A 9712-nucleotide genomic window follows, 5' to 3' on the forward strand; every position below is an offset into this window, starting at 1 on the left:
CAACAGTTTTGCCAACTCCTCGGTGGGCCTCACGGGAGAGACCACACCCAGGGAGGCCCTCGCCGCCACACCGCCGGCAGTGGCCAAGGGCGGGCCCCGCTTGGCACTGGCCACCGCCACTCGACAGCCCCCCTCTTGCCGCCGCCCGCCGGTGGTTCCCAATCGCCGCTGGCCACCCCCGACGCTGCCGGTGGCGTCTGGGTAGCCGCCGTTCGCCACCCTCCCCCTTGCCGCCAATGCGGCCAGCAGCATCTGTGGGCAGTCCCTGATGGCCACTGGCCACTGCCAACGCTGCAAGTGGTCACCCCGCCACCGACTGTGCCACAGCCGCCTGCAGGAGCTCGCCACAACCAGCTCCCGCTGCCGCCTGTGGTGGCAACCACCTCCGGGGCACGCGGGATTCCTGATACCACGTTTATGCCAAGAACCTTGTCCACCGATGAACAGAGACCCTAGGGACGTGCATAGGCAGACCCCGACACGGGCATGGGCATGGGCATAGGCGACTGGTAGGTGAGACACGGGGTGGGGGGCACATGCCCCCCCCAACCGTCTTTGCCACCAACGCCAGCAGCAGCTTCTACAGTGCTCGCCAGCCCCATCCCCACCATCGATGCTGCTGTCTCCCCAAACTCAGGAGGCACCCATGGGCATGGGCAAACTGGGTGGCTGCCTGGGGGGCCCAAAAATGGTAATTTTTTTTTTTTACCATTGTCCAATAACTATTATCTCTGGCGAAGGGGGGGCCCAATACTAAAAGTTCACCTGGGGCTGCCAGAAGTCTAGGTACGCTGCTGCACAATAGCCACATGTACGTCCTCATCTAGACACACCTACTGGCAGCTAGATATTTAGAAACTAGATACCTCCGCGGCAGGTGCACATAAAGGATTTCCAGTTCGTTGCGGGGTGTGTACAGCGGAGGTGTCTAGGTTCTAAAGGAATAATTGGATAGTCTTCGTGCACACCAAAGAGATCCATTTGCAAAGGGGTATTTGTCTTGCTTTTCTACATTTTGCTAAATTTGCTTCTGTTTGGTCTTGCTCTGGCCTCTGTATCCAATCTCGGGGCTGGCAGAGAACAGAGCGGGGAGCCACAGGCTCCAGTTGCAGCAAAGGAGGTTGAGGTTGGAGGTGAGGGGAAAATCTCTCTGGGAGGGTGGGGAAGCACTGCAACAGGCTGCCCAGAGAGGCTGGGGACTCTCCCTTCTTAGAGAGTGTTAAGACCAGGGTAGATAAAAGTCTTGGCTGGGGTGAGGTAGCTGGGCATGGTCCTGCTTTGAGCAGGGGGTTGGACTAGATCAATGTTTCTTAACCCGTGGGTCGCAACCCAAAAGTGGGTCACAAGGATATGTGAAAGGGTCACAGACAAACTTTAAAAATGGATCAACAGCCTTTAAAAATGGATTCGCCTTTAAAGCAGAAAAACATGGGAAACTCTGGGTTTGCCTTTGCAAGCGGGCAGAGCTCCAGCCTGCAAGGGGCTGCTTGCCCCCCCAGCAAAATGCAGTTCTCGTGTTCTCTTTCTTTCACTTCCCCACCCTTCCCACTCCATCAGTTCTCCCTGCCCAGCATGCTTTCTTGGAGGAAAGGGGTATCAGTAGCCATTGAGCAGGGCAGTGAGCAGCATGGCCTCTGAATCAGAGCTTCCTCATCCTGAAGTGCCACAGGCTGTCAAGTAGAAAGAAGCAGTGGAAAAGTCACCCAGGTCAGACCCAGTTCAGTCTCCCCATGAACCCCCACTCTCTGCCTCTGTGTGACACAGAACTGGGGGTGGGGAGGGTTGTTATGAATATTCCCAAGTCTAGGTCCAAATCTGCACATTCTCACTTGCCCGTGGCTTTGTGTCTCTTGGTTTTCCTAGACAGCAGCACTGCCTGCATGTTGGGCAGGACCCCGTCCTGGGCGAAGGTGACTCCTCTCCTCTCGGCAGCTTGTTCAGGTCCCCATTCTTGTGTTTGGCCAGCTGGAGGGGACAGGGGAATCGTGTGCTTTCTTTTCAGAGGCAGCATTCCCAGCCGGCTCCAGGATTTCAGCCGTTAGGTATTCAATCACTGCAGCCAAACAGACTGGTGCCCCAGCTCCCACACACTCTGCCTTTGAGAAGCAGACAGTGCACGCAGCCTGCAGGAAACTGCAGCCGAGCCTGGGAAGACCTTGACTTAGCATGGACCTTATCTCCCTGTTTGCCACAGTTGGACATGATTTTGCATTTAAGTGATGCCATCCCCCTGAAGAAAGGGGACTGGGCAAGATGGACCTATGATCTGAACCAGTAAATGGCAGCTTTTATGTTGGCAGGCTCAAGCCCCCCACAGGAACACACCAGCTCTTTGTTTGTGCTTGCTTTGTGACCGCAGGAAAATAATACAGCAGGGTTTTTTTCTGTGGGAAAGAACTCAGGGAAAGCAGAGAAAAGCAGAGCAGTTTTCACATGGTGGCATCTCATGGGAATCCTGTTAGCACACCAAATGGTGCCAGTGCTCTGCGATGCCCTGCAATGCCCTTGGGAGGACCTCAAGGTACCCCAAGGGGTCACGGTGCCCTAATGGAGAATCCCTGCTTTCATGTCACACGCAAAATAAGTGAGGTTCGCCTAAAAGCCACTGAAAATAATTGGCCAAGCTGGGCTCAGGCCTGGGGAAAACTCTCTGATGCCCCACTCTCTCCCCTACTCCCTCCACCTAATATTCACAGTTGTCTCAAAGCTGCATATTGTGGCCATGTAGGACTTCAAGGCAGCCGCAGGAATGGGACTCCATCATCTGCTCCAAAACACAGACCCCTGAAAGAGAATCTCTGAAAGCTATTAGCGGTGCAGGTCCCAGGACACATGAGTGCAATTCTGACTCTATAGGGACTGAGCTGGTCAGTGCAATGCTTGCCCATAATCTGAGACATAACTCACAGTTAGAGACTGTTGGGCCAGTTGCTACGTAAAGGTCCTGCTGTTAAAATGTCAGTAATGTGGTCCCAATCTTCAGGAAAGGGAAGAAAGAAGATCCAGGGAATTACATACCTATCAGTCTGACATCCATCCCTGGAAAGATCTTGGAGAAAATTATCATGGGATCCATCTGCAACAAGCTAACGGAAGGCAACCTACTGAATGCCAGCCAACATTGGTATTACTGGAAGGTCTTGCCTGACCAACCACATCTCCTTCTATGACCAGGTGATGCATTGCCTGGACAAGGGAGACAAGGTTGATGTAATTTATCTGGACTTCAAGAAGACTTGGTCTCCCATGACATCCTCACGACCAAACTGGGGAACTGTGGCCTTGACCATCTCATGGTCTGATGGCTGGGGAACTGGCTCCAGGGTTGGACCCAAAGGGTGCTAGTTGATGGGAAGAAATCAACGTGGCACAGGGTTACCAGTGGAGTCCCCCAGGGCTCAGTGCTTGGGTCGGTACTCTTCAATATCTTCATGAATGACCTGGATTCGGGTGTGAGATGCGGACTGGCAAAGTTCACAGATGACACTAAACTTTGGGGGAAAGCAGTCACACTAGAGGACAGGCTGGGGATACAGGCTGACCTGGACATGCTTGCAAAGTGGGCAGACCAAAACCTGATGGCATTCAACCTAGAGAAATGCAGGGTATTCCACCTTGGGAGAAAAAAACAGCATCATACTCACAGGCTCAGCGGTGCTATGCTCACTAGCACCATAACCAAAAGGGACTTGGGGGTCTTGATTGACCACAAGATGAACACGAGCCACCAATGTGATGCTGTGGTGGGCAGAGCAAACCAAACTCTGGCATGCATCCACCAATACATCTTGAGCAAAACCAGGGAAGTCATCCTCCCACTTTACTCAGCCTTAGTGAGGCCGGAGCTGGAATACTATGTCTTTTTTGGGCCCCTCTTCAGGATTGATGTGGATAAGTTCGAGACAGTCCAGAGGAGAGCCACCCGTATGATCAAAGGCCAAGAGAGCAAGCTTTATGAGATGAGGCTGAGGGAGATGGGACTCTTCAGCCTGGCAAAGAGAAGGCTCAGGGGGGACTTGGTGGCTGCCTATAAGTCTATAAGGGGAGGGGGGGGGTGCATCAGGATCTGGGAGATGAGTTGTTCACCAGGGCTCCCCAAGGGATAACTAGGTCTAATGGCCACAAACTTATAGAAGGCTGATTCAGACTCAATATAAGGAAAAATTTCTTTACAGTCCGAGTGTCCAAGGTCTGGAACAGACTCCCCCCAGAGGTGTGTAAGCACCTATCTGGACTCATTCAAAAGGCATTTGGATGCCTATCGTGCTGGGATCATTTGATCCCTGCAAACTTCCTGCCTCTGGTAGGGGGCTGGACTTGATGATCTCACAAGGTCCCTTCCAGCCCCTAATGTCGATGAAATCTATGAACTCTGTGAAACACATTTAATACTTTAAACAAACGGAACTCCTCCCAGTTTCCAATGTATAGCTTGTGTGGATTGTGCCGTGTTGAAGTATGTTGGTATATAATTATATGGCAGATGTTCCTAAGCCCCTCATGAAAACGAGATGAGTTACTTGTGAGGCCATCCAAGTAAGCAACAGAAACTAACTTGTATAATCACGCTAAAGTCACAGTCGGACTTACAAGAGTGAAGAACACAGGATTAGACCTTAGAAAAAAGAATAAATGAATCTTCTTTGCCCTCTTCTGAAGCTAAAGCCAACTGGCCATCAAGCCAAGGGATGCTTTAGGGTCTGCTCCTATGAGCAAAGACTGTGAGGACCCGATGTACTTCACTCGAGCTTTCTACTTGCTGTCACGTCTCTAACCCCTGTCGCAGAGCACTTTGGTGCTCGGCTCCTATAAAGAGGGGAGGTGTGTAGCAGGGCACTGAGACGCCTGCTACTTTGGAAGCAGTAAGTAAGCAGCCCAGCTGCAGGTTGCCAAGGCAACCAGTAGAAATCAGCTGACAGGAAGGGGCAGGGCCTGGCCCCTATATAATTCCCAGGCTGAGGCCAGGCAGGAGCTCCCCGCTAGTAGCTGTAGAGGAAGGAGCTCTGCCAGACTGGACAAAGAGGAGAGGCTAGATCGCAGGTATAGTTGTGAGACTGAAGGAAGGATAGAGCACCCTGATGTGGTGGGACTAATGCTGTAGCCAAGCGCCTCGAATTTATGTTGTAGCCAAGAGGCTTGAGTTTCTGTTTGCTGTTTACAACCGGTGGTTTGGGTGAGGCTATTAGGGGTTGGAGGAGGCCTCACTGGGGACCCATGGTAGCGTGGGGACCCCAGCGCCAGGGAGGGTGCAGCGTTTGGGGTGCATAGACCCCGGCACCAGGGAGGGTGCAGCGTTTGGGGTGCACGGACCCCGGCGCCAGGGAAGGGGAATGGAAAGTTAGAGGCCAGGTAGGGCCGAGGCTGCCTGAGCCCTGCAAGGTGGTTTGAGACCCCAAAGAGTGGATCTGGGGGCCAGGCATGGCTATGGCTGCCTTGGGTGGCCCTAGAGCAAAGAGGGCAGCAGAGAGCCAGACAGACCGAATAACGTCTGGGATATCAGCGAGGCTTGGGGCATGGTACAGGGGTGGTTGGAGCCACGCATTGCCCATAAGGTTGGGGTGCATGGAAACCCCATTGTAAGAACAAGACAAGTGCCAGCAGGAGGAAACTGTGTCCAAGAGGATGAAGGGCAGCCTCTCTTTAATATTTAAGATCAAGACGTGGTGGGTGAGATCTTGAGGGTGCTTGAAATAAACTTGGCACAGTAGGAGGTGCTAGGGGAGATCATGGCCGCTCCTAGAACCCCGCTCTGTGACAACCCCCAACACGCAGGAATCTAAACCAGCTTCTTGCTATCCAGATAATCTGTTGCTATCCATCATGGCCACCTCCTTCCTCTCTGTATTGCTCCAGCTGTGATGTACCTTTCTTATATTTGTAACAAATATGTAACATTATGTATGCAGTGCATGTTTAAACCCAGGTTTCTCTAATACAGATCTTGATGTATTTTTAATGCTCTTTATTTTCTCAATGCTTCTAGTAATATCCCTCTCCACACTTGCATTGAGTGTACAGACACAACGAGGAAAAAAAGTAATGATTTAAATGTATTTAAAAAGAGATTAATAAAACCTTTCTGCCAGATAATTTAGGTCTCAAATTATTATTTTGTATCTGTGGATTATGACCTAGGCACAACGCAGAGCTGAGCTTCACTGATGCTTGCAAATTTAATAAATACAATTAATAAAGCATTACAATTACACAGTACTGGTATGGGAGGTGTCCTGATCAGAAGCTTGAATATTCTGGTTAATAGGAACATGGATACAGTATTTAAGAGAATTCAAGCATTTTAAGGAATAAACAAAATTCACTGGTGTAACACTGTTCATGTTACATTGGTCAGGTTTATATGCCATGCTTCTTTTTATCTTAATATCTAAGTTGGTGAGAGCTTTGAGACATTGCGTCCCGTATGATTTAAATACTCTTATTTGAGACTGACAGTCTAGCACCATGTCCTTGATTTAAGAATCCTAAGTCTAATATTACTGAACTGAGTTTGTTGAACTGAATGGGATGACACTGCACTTATTTAATTACACCACAACAAACATATCTGTCTAAATTGAGCATTTTAATTTAACTGAGGTTTGGAGCAGATACAGACATATAAATAACTTCATAGCAGCAGAAAATAGGAATAGTAAATATGAATACAGAAGAACCACAGCCATACAAACATATGTGCTCCTCTCCAAAGTTACATACGTTGTCATAGAAAATAAATTTGTGATTCTTTTAAGGAGAGGTATCAATTGCAAACTTTCAGGTATTTCCCTTACTCGTATCTTCATACTATCTATTCCTAACATCTAACTTGCATGTCAGATAGCTGTGGGCAGAGCTTACATAAAAGCAAAGGAAGAAATATGAGATTTGCAAAACATAGTAGGGGATTTTTGTAGGGATTTTTTTCCCTTAAGTTTTACAATACATTGTGATGTGCCATTCAGATATCTGCTGGCAGTTATTTACCTTAAATCAAGCTGCTATGGGAATATTAACTTGTTAGTGCTATCGGCTAATATACTTAAGCAAAATCAGGTTGGCAAAGCAGCAGCTAGGGAGTTCAGCTAGTTACATCAGACAGCTCTAAATCAGCAATGTTTATCCCACTTCTTTCCAGCGCATGCAGCTTCTTTTGGGCTGAGTATGATGAACTGGCAATGATGTGACACAGAGCTATGATTTACAGATGGAGACACTGACTCAAAACAGATGGCTTTGATCTAAATCTGTACTGGTCGCCCGCTCAAGTATGTGGAACTTCTCATACTATAGCCTTAATTTTAATATCTGACAAAGATAATTACTTAAAAAAAAATAAATTATACTCGCAAATAAGTTGTACTCCAGTGACAAAAAGGTGGATAAATCCTAGTTTTGGAAGTTTTTTACTTTGGGCAGCCTTAGGGGTTTGCTCTAACTTATACTGTGCTGCCACACACCCTATGGAGCCTAAGAATGGCCAGAGCTTGTCTTACTGTGACTTATCAATCTCTGATGCACTCTTACATTTTTCCACTTAACTGCCACCAGGCAATCTATATTTGACAGAACTGGAATATGAGTCGTAGGTGAGGCCCTTCTTCATGCATGTAGTAGCATTACAGCCTAAATTCTTTAGTAGCCAACAGCTAGAGTATAATATGATCTCTCAACCACTCATAGCTGAACAGGTCTGATAGTCTATCTACCTTGAAATATGAGAAAATATATTGCACTTACTCATTTTATTCTTACCAAGGTAAACGACATCTTGGGAACATGATCCCAAACCTGTAACACCACCTTTCTGTGTCTGGTGCTGGAAACTTATTTAGTACATGGTGTTAGCTTTCTCCAAAACATCTGAAAAAGTAACATAGAAGGCCAGCATGACGCAGGGATCCCTTTCTTATCTGAATAAATACAATGGGGGATTCGAATAAAGGGTGCAAAAGGCCAGGAAAAGAAATACAACTACAAAAATTATCAATTGATGGTCATAAGTCAAACCACTGTAGACTATCAATCCCGAAAAATTAAAGCAATGACCTAAAAAACAAGCTCAGATCAAAGTTCATTAGATTAATGGAGATCCCTAAGGGCACTAATACAGAAGAAGTAACATTATTTTGTTTCTCACTGGGTTTTTTGTTTCTTTTTTTTTTTTTGGATAATGTACAGAGTATAAACAACTTTGTTTTTTCTTGACTGTGTGCAGTGGCACCTTCTATTCTGACCTCAGAAAAATCACTGGATCAGTATTCATGTTACTGAATTATACAAAGATTCTTCAAGTCAGAAGGCTGAAGATGATTCTGTAAATGTGTGTAACTATTTCAGGGATCTGATTATTTTTATCTAGGTTACACCATTTGCAAATGATATGGTGAAAATTTTTCATGGCTAAATTGTATGTTTGAGGTCTGGATATCACATTTCAGCACCATAGCCCTAATGCCTACTTGTGACAGCAACATCTTACTTCAATCAAGAATGAAGAAAATCTCCATATATACCTTGAGGAGTTTGCACCAAATATTTTACTTCTGTTAAGCTAAGATAAGCTAAACCAAGCTAAGCTATTTTTTGTTGCCTGCTGCTATTATTATCTTTTACTTTTCATTTTTATGCACATGCTAAGTGTGTTTCTATATGTGTATCATCAGTAGGATTATGCCAGATCACTTACTATTACCTACAATACGATCTAATAAAAATCTTAAACCATTACTACCTTTGTAGAGCCCACTGTGGCTCACTACAATACTTAATATTTTTCAGCTTTACAGCCTATTGCAATTTTTAGCTAATTAATAGTCTTCCAGGATAGATAGCGGAACATTTTCCTTTTATTCCAGGGGAAGATCAAGGTATAGAGGTTTAAGACATCCTTTTCAAAAGCATTAATTTTAGTTAATGGTGTCTTGTTGCCTCTCCTGTTCAGTGCCACTATGTGAACAAAAACTATATATAAATTGAATTATTGGTCCATCCCCTTTCCCTTTGTAAAGATCGCTTCTCCTAATGGGGTGGCTTTTGCTTTCATGCTCTAGGTTTCCAGCAGGCCTCAAGTTTATAGTATTTTTCAGAAAAAGGTTCATCGTTCTGCGGACTAGAGGAATGGGCTTTTTTTTTTTCTTTTTAAAGCCTCTAGTAGTTGATCTTCCACAATCTTCTGGGTTTTTCCCCCCTTCAGTAAAAATATAATACACTTCATGTTCATAATACACCATCGTGAAAAAACATGGATGATACTTTTGAAGCAAGAACCTTAACAACAGCCTTCTAGATACGGTAGTGTAAGAGTGATGTTGTAGCTGTGATGGTCTAGGAAGGATGCAAGAGGCAGGGATGTCTTTGGGTGATCTCTTTTCTTGGACCAGCTCAGTAACTAGGATAAAGTTAGACCAGCTTTCAAAGGCAAGAAGTTCTTCCTTAAGTCTCTAGAGCGGCTTTACAAATGCAACACCTCTGAATTGACTTTCAACTCCCTGCTGTTCATCAAGCATGTGAAAGAACCCATTGTGCAGTCAGCCGTTGCTTTCCCGCGTTGGATACTTTCTTTGAGGGGCCTCTTTGGATGGTGCATTTCTGAGCTGGGCCTGTCCATGCCACCATGGTCATAAATTTATAGACTATGAAGGCTGGAAAGGACCTCAGGAGGTCATCTTGTCCAAGCCCCTGCTCAAAGCAGGACTGTCCCCAGCTATCTCAT

The 9712-nt window shown here is 46.4% G+C and overlaps 1 pseudogene; it reads right to left on the minus strand.

The window, feature by feature from the left end:
• Nucleotides 1–1825: 1825 nt before the first annotated feature.
• Nucleotides 1826–2202, minus strand: LOC109311449 (annotated as a pseudogene).
• Nucleotides 2203–9712: the final 7510 nt, after the last annotated feature.

This window comes from Crocodylus porosus, unplaced genomic scaffold, assembly GCF_001723895.1.
Source record: "Crocodylus porosus isolate Cpor-Errol unplaced genomic scaffold, CroPor_comp1, whole genome shotgun sequence".
NCBI lineage: Eukaryota > Metazoa > Chordata > Crocodylia > Crocodylidae > Crocodylus > Crocodylus porosus.